At 45.9% G+C, this 20,800-nt stretch overlaps 1 pseudogene; it reads right to left on the bottom strand.

Annotated features, from left to right (window-relative positions):
- The window catches only part of LOC128826002 (calmodulin-binding transcription activator 1-like), a 65,006-nt pseudogene extending 53,515 nt beyond the window's left edge, over positions 1-11,491 (bottom strand).
- Positions 11,492-20,800: the final 9,309 nt, after the last annotated feature.

The raw sequence follows: 20,800 nt of genomic DNA, 5'->3' as shown, positions 1-20,800 counted from the left end.
TTCCAATGCCACAGGCTTTCCCCAATAAACCCTTAGCATATACATACTGAGTTGGGAGAGGAGTGGTTTCTCAAGCAGTGCTTCAGGAACAGAACTGTAGGAGTATTTGCAATGAAGAGCATAATCTCAATAGGCATCCCTACATGTTTTAAATTTAGTGCAGATGCACAACAAGGAGGATGAAGAAAAGGAAAAGAAGGAGAAGAAAAAAGAAAACAAGATGAGTGAGGCAGAGTTGAGAAAAAAACAACAACAAAGAAAATAAAATATATTGAACAGAAGGCACTCTTAATTTAAACAGAAAAACACTGAAAACAAAAGACTGACTGAAATTACCTGTAGCCACAATATTTCACAAAGTATTCTGTGACATCCAGGGCAATTTCTTGCAATATCTGTGAAAAACCTTACTGAATTAAGTTCAAGTAGCTTTGGAATCCATTGTATAAAAAATGGAAAGTTTATGTATCAAGGAATTGTATTTGACTTCCACTGGGGGAGACATGACCAAGGTAAACACTGGGAAGTGTTAGGAGCTTCAAAGGAACATCTGAAACAATGTGACACACAAGAATGTACTTATGGAAAGTTAAGTGGGTTTCCTGGGACATCTCTAGGGGAGGAGTAGGCAAATGTATTCTCCCCCTCTGGTTATGCAAGTCAGCTTTTTGAACCTTCAGCTTGAGGAGGGGATCTTGGTCTGGTGATCACCTGTTTCATGAGGAAAAGATCAAAGGCCCAAACTGCATAAACGAAAGAATGCACAGTTCAAGAGGGTTCTTCTGAACAGGTGTTATAAACTTGTGACCTCAAAAACAAAACAAAAAAAAGCACTACAACACCCCACTTGGTGTGGTTTGAAGGACTGAATCCTACGAGAGCCCTTGTTTGGGTTTGGATGATCTCTGGTAAGCTTAATATGTTTTCTCTAATACTTTCACCTTAAAAATAAATGTCCTTGCTTAGAAAGGGCTGTGTGGTAACTTTTAACTATGGGCAACGGTGGGCAATTTATATAGTTTATAGCCTCTAAGGTGAAGGCAAAGCAGGCCTGCTTATGCAGTCTGACTCTCTGGGAAATTCACAGTGTAGACAGGGAACTGTGGAGCCTGGAAAATCCCCAGGAAGGAGGGAGAGATGAAGGTCTCCACCCAAGAGAGGTCAAGAGTTTCAGATCTCAAAGGGATAAATTTCAAAATAAAACTTTTTAACTATTATTGTTGAAAAAGTTACATGTAGAAGTACTATAAAACCAAGGTCTGAGAAAAAACATTAATTTTTAGTGTATTTTATGCATTTGAGAACACTCTGTAAATACAGTAAAGCCTCAGTTATGAACACTTCTGAACAAAACATTATGGCTGTTCTTTCAAAAGTTTACAACTGAACATTGACTTAGTACAGCTTTGAAACTTTACTATGCAGAAGAAAAATGCTGCTTTCCCTTTATTTTTTTAGTAATTTACATTTAACACAGTACTGTACTGTATTTGTTTTTTTAGGGAGGTCTCTGCTGCTGCCTGATTGTGAACTTCCAGTTCCAAATGAAGTGTGCGGTTGACTGGTCAGTTCATAACACTGACGTTCATAACTGTGAGATTCTATTGTAGTCAGTTTTTCTGGTACAATCAGCAGATCTGTTTCCCCTATTGTTTGGGTGGTCTGTCATACAGTAGTAGGGGAAAGAAAAACATTTTTAACATAAAAAAAGATGACTGTAAAACCACAAACATTGAATGGAGAACTCAAGGGCAGATGCAGAACCTGAAACTACTTTTAACTCCTTTTTTAAATAGACTAAATTTTAAGTTGATGTTCTCCCTTAAAGCAAAAACTGATTAAATCTGCTCTATTCACAGTATCTCAAAAATCTAACTACAATATAAAGTCACTCAACAAGAGCCATATTTAAAACTAACAGCCTGAAGTGACTGAGAAGCACATATATTAAGTTAATGCTTCTCTAACACCTAGCAGGTCAAAAGGAAAATAGGAAAGCTTCAGTTATAAGAAGAACCTAGCAGGGTTTTTTTTTTCCCCAATGCAATTCTCACTTACGAGACTAAGGCTATGTCTATACTAGCACTTTTGATAGAATAACTTATGTCGCTTAGGGGTGTGAAAAAAACCACCCCCCTGAGCGACACAAGTTACACTGACAGAAGCACCGGTGTGGACAGCGCTTTTTCACTGGGAGACAGTCTCCCACTCAAAGCTACCGCCACTCGTTGGGCTGTAACTGGAGAGCTCTCTCCCATCAGCACGAACAATCTTACAGTGGCACAGGAGCGGGACAACTGTGCAGCTGTAAGCTCTCTACTGTAGACATGGCTTAACTTTAATTTTGTATGGGGTGAGAGGAATTGTCCCCATACGGAAATTCTAATTGTCTTCCATATTTTGGAAAAGGTGGAATGACTTGCCAGAGCAGGCTGTGGCCACGCTGCCCAGCCTGCCGGAGCAGCTCCGGCCAGGCACGAGACATCCTCACCTGGCCCGCCCCAGCTAAGGTGGGAAGGGATGGGGTCATGTGGGGGGTGGTCACAGGGGTTACTCCCCTGACCCCTAGCTTCTCCCCCCCGAAAAAAATTTCCCCACCAGTTGCTGTCCCGGCCCATCAGGGTAAGCAGCTGGCACGCTGGGACACTTTGTTTACTTAGGTTTACCTCTGTGCCTGCGGTTGCTCCAGGTAAACAAACCGTCTCGGCCCGCTAGCGCCTTATCCGGATGGCCCTGGAGCCAAAGTTTGCCGACCCCTGAATGATAGGATCAGCTTATGAATGGGTCATAAAAAATTTCCATTTTTACTTATCCATCTTGGGGGGGGAGGGGGAAGGGGAGGGTTGGCTTATAAACGAACCACAATCATCTGTATCCACCTGTTAACAACATTGCTGATTCTGATTTCCCCTATATTCTTTCTTTGTTTTCATGTTTTAATATAAATATTAGGTTGCATAGAAAATATTTCAAAAGCCAAAACCCTTTGACTGCTGCAGGCACTCTCCTAAACATTCATTTAACTGGCAGTAAGGGAAGTAACAGTATTCTAAGAGTTACTTAGTTAGTATAACATCTCCATCACAATCATATTTACTGATCCTGCCCGAATTAATAGCTATAAAAATAAATAATCACCACCTTGATAATATAACTGAACTGGGACAAGGAGTAAGAATACTAGTTTAATAACAGGCCAGATAAATTTAACACATAGACACTGTTCTACTGCATTTGGGATATGCCAATTTCCTCAACTATTCAGAAGAATAAACCAAATAGAAAGAAACATATCTGTTTTGCTGTCAGTTCTCTGTTCATGTTTTTTTTTTTTTTTTTTTTAAAGTGAATTCAGTGCTGGTTGAAGGTGCCATGTTAACATCCTGGAGACTCAAGTTCTCCATTTAACAATAGGAGAGATACAGCACAGGAAGCAGTTGTAATATGTTGTTATTTATTATTTGTATTACCAAAGTACCTAGTGAATTCTGATCACACCCTTGCAGCGTACTTCAATCCTGCCCCAGAAACAACACATCTATGAGTGAGAGGGTTCTTCAGTTTCCACGCCAAGGCAACCAGTGTCCTCTCTTTTACTAACAAGCATGTCCACGGTGATGGTTTTGCAGATGTGGACAACTGTACACTTCCAAATGGCTATTAGATGATAACATTCTTTCACTACTAATCTGAGCTAATTACACATCAGTCCCATTCTTACTATCAGTCTCAAGGGAAAACTGAATGAGAAGAGGTCTGTAGAATGAATTGCCCTCTGATCTTCACAGGAGGGTCCCTTTCAAGTTAGCACGGTGTGGAGAAGCTTGTAATACTGATGCTGTACTAGTGCTGTGGTACAGAAATGGAAATCAGTCACCAAGGCTGTTAACAGAGCTTATTTCAGACACAACTAATTCAATATATATAATTAAAAATAATTTTAAAGGTTAAAGAAGGGAGTAAGACTTGGGTTCTATACTCAGGCTAACAGCACCACTGCTGTAATACTTGTCTTCATACAACTGTGTTTTTAAATGGCTCACATGTAAACTTTTGAAAGGCAGAGTTTAAATTTCAGGCATTTAAAAAGTGAACATTTCATACCTTGACTTCTTAAAAATGTATTACAGAAGTAGGTCAACTCACTGAATTACAATGTACAGTTGCTGTTAGAAGTACACACAGAAATTGTTGACTGAGAATCATCTGGGTTTCTGGAATGAACTTCTCAGTCCACCTTAAATTAGATATACTCAGATATAGGAGTTAACCAACATAATATAGACTAAAGTAAGGCATTCATTTTCAACATCAAAATCGAAAAGTTCAAATATGGGACATGAAAGAGGATATTTACAATAGCTCTTATGCAGTAGTAAGTTACAAGAATGAGTGACCTTGTGGGTCATTCATCTCAACCGAAGAGATTTTAACAGCCTATAAGAAATTAAAGAAGATACCTGTACTAAACATAATAAAAAGTCACACTAGACAGACAAAATGAAAACCCAATTCATACCAGCAGCTTTAAGATTAATGACTATTAACCTATATGAAATCGCTAAACCTATTACATACTCTCAATACTAAAACCAGGGTATGTGGGGAAAATGTTACTACACGCCCACACAAAATCTTGAAGGGAAAGGGGACAAATGAATTAAAGATTACTAAACAGAAAATTCTAATATTCAAGTGAAGATATAGAGTCTGACTCTCCTCTCATTTACATCAGTTTTACATTGTTTAGATTTTATTATTTCAGTGGACTTAATCATCTACACCAATGTAAGTGAGAAAAGAATAAAGCCCAGTCTATTCTAGATCACAGCACACCAGACAGAAGTAATGAATTCAGGAGCATCAAAAAAAGATTAATGAAAGATTAAGCTAACAACATACTCTTATTCATTTTACCTATTATGTAATTTAATATTTATGTTGCAGTAGTATATTGAGGCTTCGTTGTGCCAGGTACTGCACACACAAATAGCAAAAAGATAGTAATCCAAGCTACAGTAGCATATAAGGAAAAAATATTCCAGAAGACACACATTAAGTTAGCTAAGATTTATTGAAAGAGATAAAGACAACTTTCCTCAGGGAAAAGGGAGCACTAAAGAGTCAGAAGTGATGAAGTAAAGAGTATTTACCACTGTCTCCTCAAGGTAGACTTGAACACAAAGCATATACTTTGTCCATAGCCTCAAATTAGCAGGGTTTATGAAATTATTTTAATATTTATTATCAGGTATTAATTTAAAGTTAGATACAGTAAATGTAATGTTTTATATTACACGTTGGAAGAAAGCTGTAACCTGTTATTTCCTGTAATGGTAAATCAACTAACTATTTTTCTCTTCCCTCCCCTGCAAAATGGAGGCCCCTACCTGGATTACCATTCATTGTTCTGTCACAGAAGAACAGTAGTATATCTGTACAGCTCCTAGCACAATCAGCCCTAATCTTCTTGATGTCTTTGGTTCCTACAATATTAAATAATAAATTATACCGCATACTGCTTTAGCACCACCATTTGTTTTCCTTCTCTGGGCACTGTGGATGAATTACATTACAATTTGGTGTCAAATATGTCATGAAACTGTTTTTGACAAACGTATGCAATGAAGAAAACCAGGGAAAAAAACAACTGCTCACATGAATTTACTTTGAGCTGTCTCTTTAAGGCTTTTTTATGTAAGGTGTTCACATTCTACACCTAACATAAGAATGGCCATGCTGGGTCAGACCAAGGGTCCATCTAGCCCAGTATCCTGACTTCTGACAGTGGCCAATGCCAGGGGCCCCAGAGGGAATGAACAGAACAGGGAATCATCAAGTGATCCATCCCCTATTGCCAGAAGCTGGGAATGGGCAAACAGAAGCTAGGGACACCATCCCTGCCCATCCTGGCTGATAGCCATTGATGGGTCTATCCGCCACGAATTTATCTAGAGACACAGCACCAACTTCACAAAGCCTGTTCCCAGCTTGATCCCAACTTCCAACTTGTATTTCTCAACATTTTAAATTACTATACATCAAAAAAATCACTTTTGATTTAGAACTCAAATCCTGGCAATCACATATGCATATGTAAATCACAGTAGTGGGAAGTGCATTCCACCATTCAAAAGTAATAAATGGTTATTTTTCTACAATGTAAAAGCAGCATGTTAAACTCAAGAATTTTGCCAATAAACATTTTTAAAAGAAGATCTTATTAAGTTAAAATGCAAATACACCACCTTTATCTGTAAATCTAAAGTGTTTCAAAAAAAGATTATCTAGCACTTCTACTACAAATATCTTAGACGGTACATCACTACCCCCTTGTGGATATGCAATAAAAAAATCCTTATCTTGGATCTTCTGTTTTTCAACAATGTATTATATAGAACAACTTTGAGCTAAAGAGTTGTATGCTTTAACTCTTTCCTTCATATGTAAAATATACTGTGCGTTTTTTCTAAAATAATTTCAAAAAGCAACTCTAAGTATGAAGTTAACTACTATTTTATGTTATCCACATAACTTTCAATCTCTTTTGGAGTATCCAATAGCAAAATTAAGTTGTCTTTGTATAAATCTACAACCTAAAAAATGTGAGAATACAGAAATATTGTATTATTGAACCCTTATTTATTTTCTCTCAAAATAGGATTTCTCTATTTCAGGGGGGTATAACTGTCATGTCTCTCCCTATGCCCAATATATTTCCCCTCCTACTCTGTGGATTCACACTCTTTGCCCACTTCTTTTCATCACCCCCTATTGGCTTGCTCTAATAATAAAACAACAGAAGCTCTAAACCTGAAAGGACAGACAATCCCTCCAAAGGACTGGAACTTTGACAGCATACCTTTTCACTAGCACCTTTCACAAAATAGTTAAACTGTTCCAATACCTAAAAATGTAATTATCTATTTGGCATCCCCAAAAACCATGTTATCTTTCCTAATTAACCAAAAGAGTGACATATTTATTTGATTTCTATGTATTGACTTTACCCATCATTGTTTAAACAGTGCTGGGGAAAAGCATGTAGCCTACTCCTCAGGGTGTGTAGTCAGCATGCTCTCCTTTCATCACGGGGCTTTACTTAGGAATGGTCTATGCATGCAACTCATTATGCGAGTTATTGGAGGAGAATGTGCATTTTTATTCTTAGTTGCTTGTGCTGGAAAGGAGAGTGCACATGGCAATCTCCTGCTATGGAGTGAGGTGTATTAAGAACATATTAAAAGTTTAGAAAGGGTTCATGCACCCCCAACTCATGTGCATATGTATACATAAGTAACAACGTACACAGAGAGTGTATATTCAGTACAGAGAACATATTCACCCTCTCAGCACTCATATAGGCACTTTTAATTGCAGTACTTCTGGGGACAAGAGTGGCTGCAAGTGATGGTGTCCCTTCCCCCTAGGGGTGGAGTACAATGTGTGTGGGGGGTGGGGAGAACGTGCATGCATTTGCGTAAGGGGAGATGCACCACTTTTCACATGGGAGGATCCTCCTACAGTTGCTCTTTTCATTCCACTGGGTAACCATCATCATTCAGTGAGAAAAGAGTGTATAATCTGCTGAGTCCTCCCCATGGACTATGCAACATAGGGACAGCATCTGCCTCCTACATCCCATGAGCAGCACACACCCTGCCCCCTCCCACGAGATGAGCACAATTATTGCTATGCATATTATGATAGCTCCCAGATGTCCCAACTGGGATCAGGGCCACATTATGAGAAGCAAAGCACAAATAGATAGTTGTCCCTGCTCTGAAGAACTTGTAACTCATGACAGGAGTACACGTCCTGACCCATCCCCATATGGCGATCAGCTTTTTCCTAAAAATGTGTGCACATACCATGACCATTTCTTTATATGCGCAAATTGTAATTGGCCTGCCCTCCACATTGTGGAGAACTGACCACATCATACTTGGCCAACCCCTTGAGGGCCGAAATGCTCTACCTTGCCTACAGAGGGGTGTAATGAGTGTGCACATACAATGTCAATTGGTGTGATTGGAAGGAAAGTTCCAAATGCTATAGTGTACCATTCCCATCAGCAGATACTACCAAGCACAAACATGCTCAGATTATTTAGTATTTATATTAGAGTAGCAGCTTAATTAGAGCCCCACTGTGACCGGTACCGAAAAGAGTAAAAACACAGTTCCCACCCCAAGGTGTACAATAAAAGGTAAAACAACACAAGATTCAACACACAATGGCAAGGAGCAGGGAAGAGCAGAAGAGGAAAACAGCAACAATAAAACACATTAATATAAGCCAGTTATGTGCATAAATAGGCAGACTTGAATTGGTTAATTTTAATAAATAATTAAAACATAAATAAGTCCCTCCCCCAAACAGGAGGGTGTACATATGCATGGCCTGCCCTTTGCCACAGGTGTGTGCACACAAAAGCATGCCCTGTATTTGCCCCAAATGGAGAGCACATGTATGCCCAGCCCTTCCCATTTACAGGGGTATGTACATGTGCACATTCTCTTTCGCACCCGAAACAGGAGCTGTGCCTCCCATATCCTCCCCTTCCTACATGGGTCTCATATATATTGCCTGTCATCTTCTCACACAGGGCTGGGAGCAAATGTTGCCCTGCACTCCCCCCACTGTGGGGCTTAGAATGACCCACGGTGGTGGAACATGCATCCTATACCTTTTCACGTGGTGAAGTGAGGAAGTTCATTTTGTATGGCCATCCCCTCCCTCACACTGAAGTGGTATACATGCCCTGTCCAGGGCTGGTGGACACATGCTTTCCCAAGAATCTCTCCTCAGAGAAGAGTGTAGGGAATGTACATTATTATTGTTTCTTAGACAAAGATTTCCCCCATGGTAGGGGAACGGGGGTGAGGATGCAGCTGGGGTATCCACAGCCCATCCTCCGCTGTATGGTGAAAGGGTGGGGGATTGAGTGCCCATGGCCTGCCCTTGCCCATATGGCAGAAAGGAAGGGGTGCCTGCAGCCTGCCCTCCCCCCATGATGAACAGATGAAGCGGGGATGGGGTTCCTACGGCCCACCCATGGCACGGGAAGAGAGTGAGAGATGGGGTGCCCGTGGCCTGCCCCCCCCATGGCACAGAGAGGGGGAATGGGGGACGGGGTGCCTGTGACCACACACCCCCCATTGGGCGGAGGAAGGAAGTGGGGGACGGGTGCCCGTGGCCGGCCCCCCGCTCCTATGGGGCAGAGTGGGGGACGGGGTGCCCGTGGCCAGCCCCCAACCCATGGGGCGGAGTGGGGGAGGTGGGAGACGGGGTGCCTGTGGCCACCCCCCAACCCATGGGGCGGAGGTGGGGGACGGGGTGCCTGTGGCCACACACCCCCCCACAGGGCGGAGGGGGGGAGGTGGGGGATGGGGTGCCCGTGGCCGCCCCCCCTCCATGGCACGGAGGGGAGCAGTGGGGGACAGGTGGCCGTGGCGGCCCCCCATAGCGCTGAAGGGAATAGAGGGAAACGGGGTGCCCGTGGCGCCCCCCCCATGGCGCGGAGGGGGTCAGTGGGGGACGGGGTGCCCGTAGCCGGCCTCCCCCCCATGGCACGAAGGGGGGCAGTGGGGGACGGGTGGCCGTGGCGGCCCCCCATAGCGCTGAAAGGAAGAGAGGGAAACGGGGTGCCCGTGGCGCCCCCCCCATGGCACGGAAGGGGGTAGTGGGGGACGGGGTGCCCGTGGCGCCCCCCCCCATGGCGCGCAGGGGGGCAGTGGGGGACGGGGTGCCCGTGGCGCCCCCCCCCCATGGCGCGCAGGGGGGCAGTGGGGGACGGGGTGCCCGTGGCGCCCCCCCCCCATGGCGCGCAGGGGGGCAGTGGGGGACGGGGTGCCCGTGGCGCCCCCCCCCCATGGCGCGCAGGGGGGCAGTGGGGGACGGGGTGCCCGGGGCGCCCCCCCCCATGGCGCGCAGGGGGGCAGTGGGGGACGGGGTGCCCGGGGCGCCCCCCCCCATGGCGCGCAGGGGGGCAGTGGGGGACGGGGTGCCCGGGGCGCCCCCCCCCATGGCGCGCAGGGGGGCAGTGGGGGACGGGGTGCCCGGGGCGCCCCCCCCCATGGCGCGCAGGGGGGCAGTGGGGGACGGGGTGCCCGTGGCGCCCCCCCCCATGGCGCGCAGGGGGGCAGTGGGGGACGGGGTGCCCGTGGCGCCCCCCCCCATGGCGCGCAGGGGGGCAGTGGGGGACGGGGTGCCCGTGGCGCCCCCCCCCATGGCGCGCAGGGGGGCAGTGGGGGACGGGGTGCCCGTGGCGCCCCCCCCATGGCGCGCAGGGGGGCAGTGGGGGACGGGGTGCCCGTGGCGCCCCCCCCATGCAGCAGAGGGGGGCAGTGGGGGATGGGGTGCCCGTGGCCGCCCCCCATGGAGCGGAGGGGGGCAGTGGGGGACGGGGTGCCCGTGGCGCCCCCCCCCATGGCGCGCAGGGGGGCAGTGGGGGACGGGGTGCCCGTGGTGCCCCCCCCCCCATGGCGCGCAGGGGGGCAGTGGGGGACGGGGTGCCCGTGGCGCCCCCCCCATGGCGCGCAGGGGGGCAGTGGGGGACGGGGTGCCCGTGGCGCCCCCCCCCCATGGCGCGCAGGGGGGCAGTGGGGTGCCCGTGGCGCCCCCCCCCCATGGCGCGCAGGGGGGCAGTGGGGGACGGGGTGCCCGTGGCGCCCCCCCCCCCATGGCGCGCAGGGGGGCAGTGGGGTGCCCGTGGCGCCCCCCCCCCATGGCGCGCAGGGGGGCAGTGGGGTGCCCGTGGCGCCCCCCCCGTGGCGCGCAGGGGGGCAGTGGGGTGCCCGTGGCGCCCCCCCCCATGGCGCGCAGGGGGGCAGTGGGGTGCCCGTGGCGCCCCCCCCCATGGCGCGCAGGGGGGCAGTGGGGTGCCCGTGGCGCCCCCCCCCATGGCGCGCAGGGGGGCAGTGGGGTGCCCGTGGCGCCCCCCCCCATGGCGCGCAGGGGGGCAGTGGGGTGCCCGTGGCGCCCCCCCCCGGCGCAGGTGAGGTCCGGGGCCGGCCGGGTGCCCGTGGTGGGCGGTGGGGGATGGGTGCTCCCGGGCCAATGGCGGAGGTGGGGGATGGGGTGCCCTTCCCTCACCAGTAGCACCGAGGTGGGTGTCCCCGTGACTCGCTCCCCTGACGGCAGAGGCCGGTTCCCTGCCCCGCCCCGCGGGGGCGCCCGTCGCGGCGAACTGGGCCGCGCCCCCCTCCGCCCGGCACCGCCAAACTTTGTGGCGCGGGGCTGCGCGGCCCGGCCGCGGGGTCGGGAGCTGCCCTGCGGATGCGCCGCGTTCCCCGGCCGGGCTGAGGGGACGGGCCCGGCCCCGGCCCCGGCCCCGCCGCGCTCTCACCTTCCGGCTTGTTTTCGGCAGCCATTTCCCCTCCGCGCGCCACATCCTCCTCCGCCTCCTCGCGACCGGGATCCAGGCGCGCGCCACCGCCTCCTCCCGCTGCCGCCGCCGCCGCCGGGCCGGCCACACCGCGCGCACCGAACCCACCCCGGGCCGCCCATTGGGAGAGCCTCCAAACTGACACTTCCTACAGCCAATCACCGACAACAGGAGGCGGCCATTTGAGAGAAAGGACCCTACTGACAGCCCGCATAACCAATCAGAGAGGAGAAACACTGCACTGACACATTCTACAGCCACTCACCAGTCATAGGGAGGTCCTGAAGAGGGCAAGAGGGCATTAACTGACAGTTCCCATAACCAATCAGACAGTGGAATCGTTTCATTGACAGCTCTATTAGCCATTCACGAGGAAAAGAAAGTGGGCTTTGATGGGGGACACAAAACCCTGACAGCTCTGCCAGCCAACGGAAAATGAATAACGCTAAACTGACAGACCCTGTATCCAATCAATGAGTCTAGAAGGGCGAGACACGTGACAGCTGTCACTCGGCCTTCTGCTCCGTCTATTGGCTCCAAACAAGCAGACCCCGCCTTCTCCTCGCGTAACCCTAAACAAAGGCTCTGATTGGCGAGTCCAACAGGCGCGCTGGTTGGGTTGGCGGCGGCGCTGCCCCGGGTTTGGTGTTTCGCAGGCCGGGCCCAGCAGGCGGGTCGCTGCTCCCGCCAGCGAGAGGGGCGGGGCGGGGCTCCAGCCGGCTCCGGGTTACTCGCGCTCGCTTGGGGCCGCGCTGACGGGAGCTCGGCTCGCGGAACGGGCGGGAGCGGAACAAAATGGCTGCCGAGGTTGGCGGGGGCTCGGTGCCTTGGGAACGCGGGGTCTGTCTTAGCGTGACTGCCCCGCAGAGCCCCGGGGCGCTGAAAACGGCTCCGTGCGCAGCCGCCTAACAAAACCGTAGGCGCGGAAGGGCCTGGCGCAGTCATGCCGGCCAGCCCCCGGCTCTCAGGGCAGGACTAAGCATTAGCTAGACCAGCAGTTTGCGAACTGTGGGGCAGGACCCCAGAGTGGGGTGTGACCCCATTTTGCAAGCCCAGGATGGGCCTGACACTTGCTGGGGGCGCCCTGGTTGGTGGGACTCAGGTTATAGGCCCTGGGGCTTCGCCTTTGCACACACACATCCCTGCCCCAACCCAAGGCAGTGGGGCTTGGGCTTCGACCCCCTACCCAGCATGGGGGGGCTTGGGCGAGCTCAGCCTGGGGTCCTGTAGTAATCTGTTAAAAGTGGGTTGTGGTGCAATGAAGTGTGAGAACCCTTGATCTAGACCGTCCCTGACATGTGGTTGTCTAACCTGCTCTTAAAAACCGCCAGAGATGGAGATTCTACAACCTCCCTAGACAATTTATTCCAGTGCTTACCCACCCTCACAGGAAGTTTTTCCTAATGTCCAACCTAAATCTCCCTTGCTGCAATTTAAGCCCATTGCTTCTTGTCCTATCCTCACAGGTTAGGGAGAATAATTCTCCCCTCCCCCCCCGCACCCTTATAACAACCTTTTATGTAACCTTTATCTTCTGTTCTTCAGACTAAACAAACCTAATTTTTTCATGGGTCATGTTTTCTAGACCTTTAATCGTTATTGTTCCTTTTCTCTGGACTTCCTCTAATTTGTCCACATCTTTCCTGAAATGTGACACCTGGAACTGGATACAATACTCCAGTTGAGGCCTAATCAGCGCAGAGTAGAGCAGAAGAATTACTTCTCGTGTCTTGCTTACAGCACTCCTGCTAATACAGCCCAGAATGATGTTTGCCTTTTTTGCAGCAAGAATACTATAATGCCACTATAGAAATGCATGATATGCCCACACCTGGAATATCACTGCAGTTTCGGCCACCCTGTTTCAAAAATGATATAGTGGAACTGGAAAAGATACAGAGAAGGGTAACAAAGATGTTCAAAGGTATGGAGCAGCTTCCAGAGGAAGAGAGATAAAGGAGATCGGAGATGTTCAGCTTGTAAAGGAGATGAGTAAGAGGGGAATAGGATAAAGGTATATGAAGTTGTGATGTGGAAAAAGTGAATAGATAAGTGATATTTACCCTTCCCCCCAATACAAAAACCTGGGATCACCTGATAGCAATTAATAGGCAAACAAGAGAAAGTCCTTTTGTACAAAACTAACCTGTTGAACTTACTGCCAGTGGGTGTTATGAAGGCCAGAAATATAACTGGGTTTAAAAAAAATACTAGATAAGCTCATGGAGGATTGGTCCATCAGTGGCCATTAGCAAAGATAGTCAGGGACACAATCCCATTCTCAAGGCCACCCTAAACCTATACAGACACCCCCCAACTTACGCAATCGTTCCGTTCTGGAAAGCCTTGCGTAACTCCTCGGTCCTGCTAGTGAAGGCAGGGGGCTGGACTCGATGACCTTTCGGGGTCCCTTCCAGTTCTCTCTCTCTCGCTATATATATATATATATATATATATATATATATACTCAAATTTTGCGTAAGTCAGAAGCATATAGCTGTACATTACGCAACAATTTCTGCAACTCAAAAATCCTATTTCTGGCTTATGGAACTTTTTCCGTAAGTGTGAATTTGCGTAAATCGGGTCTTGTTTAACCTGGGAACAGGAGTGGAACACAAGCATGGATCACTCCATAATTGCTCTCTTCTGTATAGTCTCCATGAAGCTCTGGTATAGGTGACTGTCAGAAACCGGAGACAGGGCTAGATATATCATTGTCTGACCCATGACAGCAGCCTCTTATGTTCTTACGTTAATCATACACTGTTTTTTCCACAGGACATTGCCTCAGTCAGTGCACAGGGTGAACAGTGCTCTCTGAATGGAAGTTGCTCAGTATTCATTTTCATTCACTAGCATTCAGCGTGTGGCCCCTGCCTAATTTACTACAATTAAACCCTGCGTCGCATATAGGATTATTAATTTCCTCATGAGCTTTTCTCGTCCTGGACGCTCATCTGCATTGTAGCTTAATGCTTCACACATAAATTACTTTATCTTTGCTAAACGTCTCTGAGGTAAATTGTTATCTCCGCTTTACAGATGGAGAACTGATGCACATCCCTTTTATGGCCCAACCTGTAAAGGATGTGCTGTAATTTTGGGTGTTGAATTTGAGAAATCTAGGATTTTTTTTTTTTTTTTTTTTTTTTAGTGCTTGGCATTTTTATAGCTCTGTACATATTCAAAGCACAACTTCCATTGACTTCAGCTGCAGCTCTGAGTATTGACAAAAAGAAGAACAGGAGTACTTGTGGCACCTTAGAGACTAACAAATTTATTAGAGCATAAGCTTTCATGGACTACAGCCCACTTCTTCGGATGCATATAGAATGGAACATATATTGAGGAGATATATATACACACATACAGAGAGCATAAACAAGTGGGAGTTGTCTTACCAACTCTGAGAGGCCAATTAATTAAGAGAAAAAAAACTTTTGAAGTGATAATCAAGCTAGCCCAGTACAGACAGTTTGATAAGAAGTGTGAGAGTACTTACAAGGGGAGATAGAGTCAATGTTTGTAATGGCTCAGCCATTCCCAGTCCTTATTCAAACCGGAGTTGATTGTGTCTAGTTTGCATATCAATTCTAGCTCTGCAGTCTCTCTTTGGAGTCTGTTTTTGAAGTTTTTCTGTTGTAATATAGCCACCCGCAGGTCTGTCACTGAATGACCAGACAGGTTAAAGTGTTCTCCCACTGGTTTTTGAGTATTTTGATTCCTGATGTCAGATTTGTGTCCATTAATTCTTTTGCGTAGAGACTGTCCGGTTTGGCCAAAGTACATGGCAGAGGGGCATTGCTGGCACATGATGGCATATATCACATTGGTAGATGTGCAGGTGAACGAGCCCCTGATGGTATGGCTGATGTGATTAGGTCCTATGATGATGTCACTTGAATAGATATGTGGACAGAGTTGGCATCGGGGTTTGTTACAAGGATAGCTAGAATGTATAGCTGGAAACCAGTCTGACTTACCTGTGGGTTGGTATACTTAAAATAGATATTAGTGTTATAAGAATGTGTTTAGACTTTATGGAATGCTCATAGGATGCTGCAGTGTATTAATCCCACTTATATCTGTAGCCCATTGTATGAAGTTACATTGAGTGTTTGTATTGTAAAACTCTGTAATTGTGTAACTCACCAAACAGGAAAAGGAGCATTAATTAAGGTAACATGCTCCTCCTGCATGCAAGATGGCCCATTGAAAGCAAATGAGGCATTGTGTAGCATCGAAGGACAGGGAGCTTGTTGATGGCATTCCTCACTCCTTCCAGGAAGGGGAAGCCTGCCCGTGAACTCATCCCATCACCCAGTGGCCCTGGAACATTTTTAATAACGGGGGTGCTGAAAACCAGCACTCTTACCCCTGTCCACATCCTAGAGATGGGGCTGGGAGCAGGGCCGTGTCTCCGGGAGTGGAGGACACGGGTAAGGGGGCCGAGGCTGGGACCACAAGTGGGGGTGGGGCCAGCAGCTGGGAGCCCGTGTGGGAGGGCATGAGCAGAGCCTGGGGGTGGGGCTGGCAGCTGGGACGCCACATGCAGGGCTGGGAGCAGAGCCCTGTGTAAAACCTGGGGGTGCTGTAGCACCCCCTACTCCCCATGCCTATGCCATCACCGATCAGCTTGGATGGGTCGGGGAGAATAAAAATCCCTTAGAAGAAGAAACTAGAAGGTCTCTTTATGCTGTCTGGACTTTGCTGGACAAAGATTCCTAAACATAAGCAGAAGATCCCCATGCTGCTTGGCATGAGTCAGCGCTACAGGACCTATAGAGCTGCTTAATTATAGAAGCTTTTCTTACCCTTTTCAATCGAAGATTGAAACTCATTTTTGTGTGTATGTTTCCTGTTTTAACCTTGAAAATAACTTATTTCTTAGTTACTAAATCTTTAGTTAATTTATTACAGGATTAGTTACAGGTGTTGTATCTGGTTTGAGATCTGAGTAGAAATGACCTGGGGTAAAGTAACCTAAATATTGATGTGATTTTTGGTGTAAGTGACCATCTATCATATAGACCACCTCGCCTGGGGGCAAGATATATTGGAATGCTCAAGGGGACTGTCTGTGACTACATGGTAAGACCATTATAGTGCTTTAGGAATTCACACTTGTTACTGTGTTGGTGAAATCTAATTATAGAACCTAGAACCAGTTTGGGGTTTCTGCCATGCTTTTTGATAGTCTGCCCTGATGTTGGTAGTCATGGTTGTGAGCCACTCCAGACAGTGTGACAATCAGTTTCACCACACACACACACACACACAAACTAATGAAAAAAATATTTCCATCAATAATAATCATCAAAATTTACAGATAGACAAAGTAAGAAAAATGCTGTTTCAGAACTTATTAATGTTTGATTTAAGGATACTTACTTTGTATATTTTGACATGTGATATTGGCAATTTGTGCTTTAACAGTTATACGGCTTTATCTTTTTGAATCTTCATGTCTACTGTTATTAAATACATATTGTATGACACCTCCCACTGACTGACCCACCCATAATTTCTTGCAACTGTGAAAATTTAAACAAGTAAAAATAGAAAAAAGCTTAAAAACAAACATTGATATCTGTCAGATTATAAAACAATAAAAATACAAAGTCCAGTGGCCCCTACTGGCAGCCAGCAGCCCTGCAACCCCAATTCTGCAGAGAAAACATGAAATTCTGTGCAGAAAATTAATTCCGCACAAATTCTGCATTGCGCAATGGTGCAGAATTCCCCCAGGAGTACCTACAGGACTACACTGCAAGGCAATCTGCCTGAGAGGCATTTACACGGGAGGCTAGATTCTCAAAGGGCCCTAGGTGTTGCAATGGTCAGCTTTCAGTGCCTAACTTTTAGGTACCTTGGCATCCAGTGGAATCCACAGCCCTGAGTTAGGTGCCTAGGCTCCCTATACAGTGCAAGGGGAGAGTTAGGATCCTAAGAATACATCTACAAAAGCCAGCCTGCTAAGCAGGGAGCCACCTCTGGGGACAAGAGTGGCTGCAAGTGATGGTGTCCCTTCCCCCATGAAGGGGGTACATGGTTTGAACCAGTTTCATTTGGGTGACAACTGAAAGGACGTGAAGGGGTGCTGTGTGACATATACCTGCAGGGTCATGAAGGGGTGTGCTGGAAGGCAGTCATAAATAGATATAATGCTAGAAAACAGAGCAATCTAATGCAGAATTAATCCCTTATAGCTGATGCACAACAAGCTCAAATTCCCCCTCCATTTCTTCTTCAGCCCTACTCAACCAGTCAGCCATCTGGATGGGAGCAAAGGGAAGCTGGTGGACCTGAATCCATTAAACAATAAAGACAAACTGTTCTACCTTGAGCAATTTGGGGATGAATTTGTATCCAGAGTTAGGGTAGATCTTTATCATCTGGCTATGCAAGACAAGGGTTGAATGTGAGTACTGATGGATCTTAATTCCTCATTAGTTCTCTTTTATGAGACTGGAAGGGCATTATACTCTACTACTGATCTTGAATTGTAGGAAGCATAAAAATATTTTTTTTGAGCCATGAAACCCCATTTTCTCACTAGTGGAGTCCATCTGCTTTGAACTTTCTTGTAGTAAGTTGGACTGGGCACAGCATGCAGCTTGAAGAAGCACTGCTAACATGGCATGGACTTTAACAGGCTACTCTAATTTGTCAACATTTGCTCATGGAGAAAGCAAAGCTCACCCTTAGAGGAGTCTTATTTTGTAGGGTATTTATTAATGACAAGAAAAAGAAGTCAGTTTCCTGACCCCTTCTTTCAGATTCATCCCTTGAAGAAGTCTTCAGTCCTGAAGACTTTCCCCAAAATGTATATAAGTGCTGTTTTCAGGGACAGTTCTCTTGTCAAAAAATGACAGGAAAAAGTCAATGTGCTCTTTTGTCGTGTCACTGTCCATTTTTATATGTTTGTGGGTGAGGATGGGCACTGGCATATGACTAACATCTTTTAAACTTAGTTGGATTAATCATTCAGTATGTCTGAGATTTTTCAGACTAAGGCTGAACCTGCCTTGCAGTAACAGTCTTCAAGATGGGACATTAAGAACTCCAGTTTTGACAGAATCAAATCATAATCTAACTTGAAGAAAACAGTTTTAAAAAAAAGAGTAAAAGGAATTTTGTCTACTCTGATTATTGGATGGAAAAAATGCTCTTTTCCTTTCACATTTATCCTTTTCTTTTCTTCTTAACACTTATTTCTTAGGGTCTGATCTAAAGCCCAATGAAGTCAATAGGAAAGTCTTTTAATTTATTTCAGTAGGCTTTGGATCAGTCCCTTCTGCCAGTTTTACTGCATTTTTTACACTGCTTTATTTCCCCTTTTATCTAATAAAAGTGTGTGTAGGTTTTTACTCAATAGAGAGAGCTCTGAACTACTTGTAGGAAAGCATGTTTTATGTTTTGTTTAGAAGTATACACACATTGATACTGGAAATTACTTGTATCTAAAGAGTAAATTATTCTTATAAGTCAGATTTTTTCTGCATTGTTTTCTGTAATTTTTTACAATAAATATTAAAGGCATTGTTTTGGGAGTTCCAATGGAGTGCATGCAATTTGACCTGCTTCTGTTCACTCATTAGCTTAACAAAAATTCTTGTATAGTTACATTATATCTGTAAGTCATTCCGAGGCAAGAGGATTCCATGTTAAACTTGGTATTTAAGATTTAATGTAAGGAAAGTTTTCAGCAGTTTATTTGCATCTTTTCAGCTTTGTGGTGCCTTATCCAAGAACTTTGCCAATTACACCTTTTTTCTATAGAGGGGATTCTCAATCTTGAGATATATAATTCCACCCCAATTTGGTACTTTACTCTTTCTCTCCACCCTAAAATGCATACACTTGATATCCTTACTTTTGGCAAAGGGAAGGATGTTCAGCTTCCTTCTAAAGCTATCGCTACTGCTTCTCACATGTTCCGAGGAGTGTCTGTAGAGCTATGCCTGGCATCCTCTACAGCAGACTATGCCTCTGAATATCCAAGGTCAAAGAGCAGATTTCTATATTTGGGCATTGCAAGTTATACCTCCATTTAGGTGCAAAGTGGTCTAAGGATCAATTTTTGGTCCAGCTCCCTAGAATTGATGTTAGGGAACTTTTGCTATTAGAATCTCTCCAGAAACAAAGTAAATTGTTCTGTCCTTTTAAAAAGGGGAAGATACATTGGCAGAGCTAGGTATTATTTGCCTGACTGAGTTTTCTCTCCATCTCCGTCAAAGCTTGAACAGTACTGGCACTTCTGCCTTCTCAAGCAGAGCTCAGTGTAACTGGACCACATCTAATGCCTATACAATGCAAATGAAGATTGAAACGGTTGTTTCCTTCTAGGTGTGTGACTAAATGCTCAAAAGGGATATTTTTCCTTAGATCCTCAGGAGGATGGAACTTCTTTAAAAGGACCTGTTGGTTTGTTTTCAGTGATGACTGAGTCAACCTTTGAACAGAACACTAAAGCTGGGAACGGTAGTGATGAGTGTCTTCCTCTAAAACAAAGAAGAGTATTCTGCAATGTGACCTATGCAATGTGTTCTGAATGCGACATGAACATAGGTTTTCACCAGAGTCACAAATACAATGCCAACAAATGATTTATTTTCTTGTAACTTATTTTGCAACGAGATAAAACAGCTATTGCTTGAATTTAAATAATTTGCTATCCAGTGACTTTTATCATTTAAAAAGAATCCGGCCAAGTTTCTGCCCCGTAGGTTCACAATCGTCACATTTCTAAATACAATTATATATTCAGGTATGTTTTAAGGCAAGACCCTGTGTGTATGGATGTTAAGGGATTTGACTTTGTCTTAGCCTTATGGGGCAGCTATGTGAATACCTATCTGAAGCTGCAAAGAATTAAGAACTCTGATGTGTCAGAAGCTCCTGCTACCACCAGATGAGTAATACAGATTTTGGGGTGGGAGCGATGTAATATCTGTTCCCCTTGTAAAACTTTTTGAGCAAAGTGAAGTATGAAAAGGTTTTTACAGTACTTTCTTCATTATCATGCCATGTTAGATGTGGCACTAGCTTGGTTAATGTGATGATTTGGCACAATTAGTTATATACAGAAGTGAAAAGCTGTAGAGAATGCATTCAAACATCCTGCTATAGATATTCAGCAAACCACACATGTACAGTTGCTATGGCAAGCATCAAAAATCAAAATGATTTATGCAGTTTTACTGGCTACACTGACAATATGGAAGCCTTTTTCTTTTGTATTGTGTGTGCCAAGTTCTCAGCTGATTTAAAACTAAGGATGCCAAATGTTCTTAAAAAAAATTAAAAAAGTGAACAGTCACTTAATTTTAAAAATGATATGATTACAATAAAACTATATGTAACATTTTATTTTTCCCTTTAAATGAATCAATACTAGCCTTTTCA

This window comes from Malaclemys terrapin, chromosome 19 (genome assembly GCF_027887155.1).
Source record: "Malaclemys terrapin pileata isolate rMalTer1 chromosome 19, rMalTer1.hap1, whole genome shotgun sequence".
In the NCBI taxonomy this organism is placed as follows: Eukaryota; Metazoa; Chordata; order Testudines; family Emydidae; genus Malaclemys; species Malaclemys terrapin.
The sequence above is the reverse complement of the archived record's forward strand: the minus strand, read 5'-3'. Positions and strand labels throughout refer to the sequence as shown.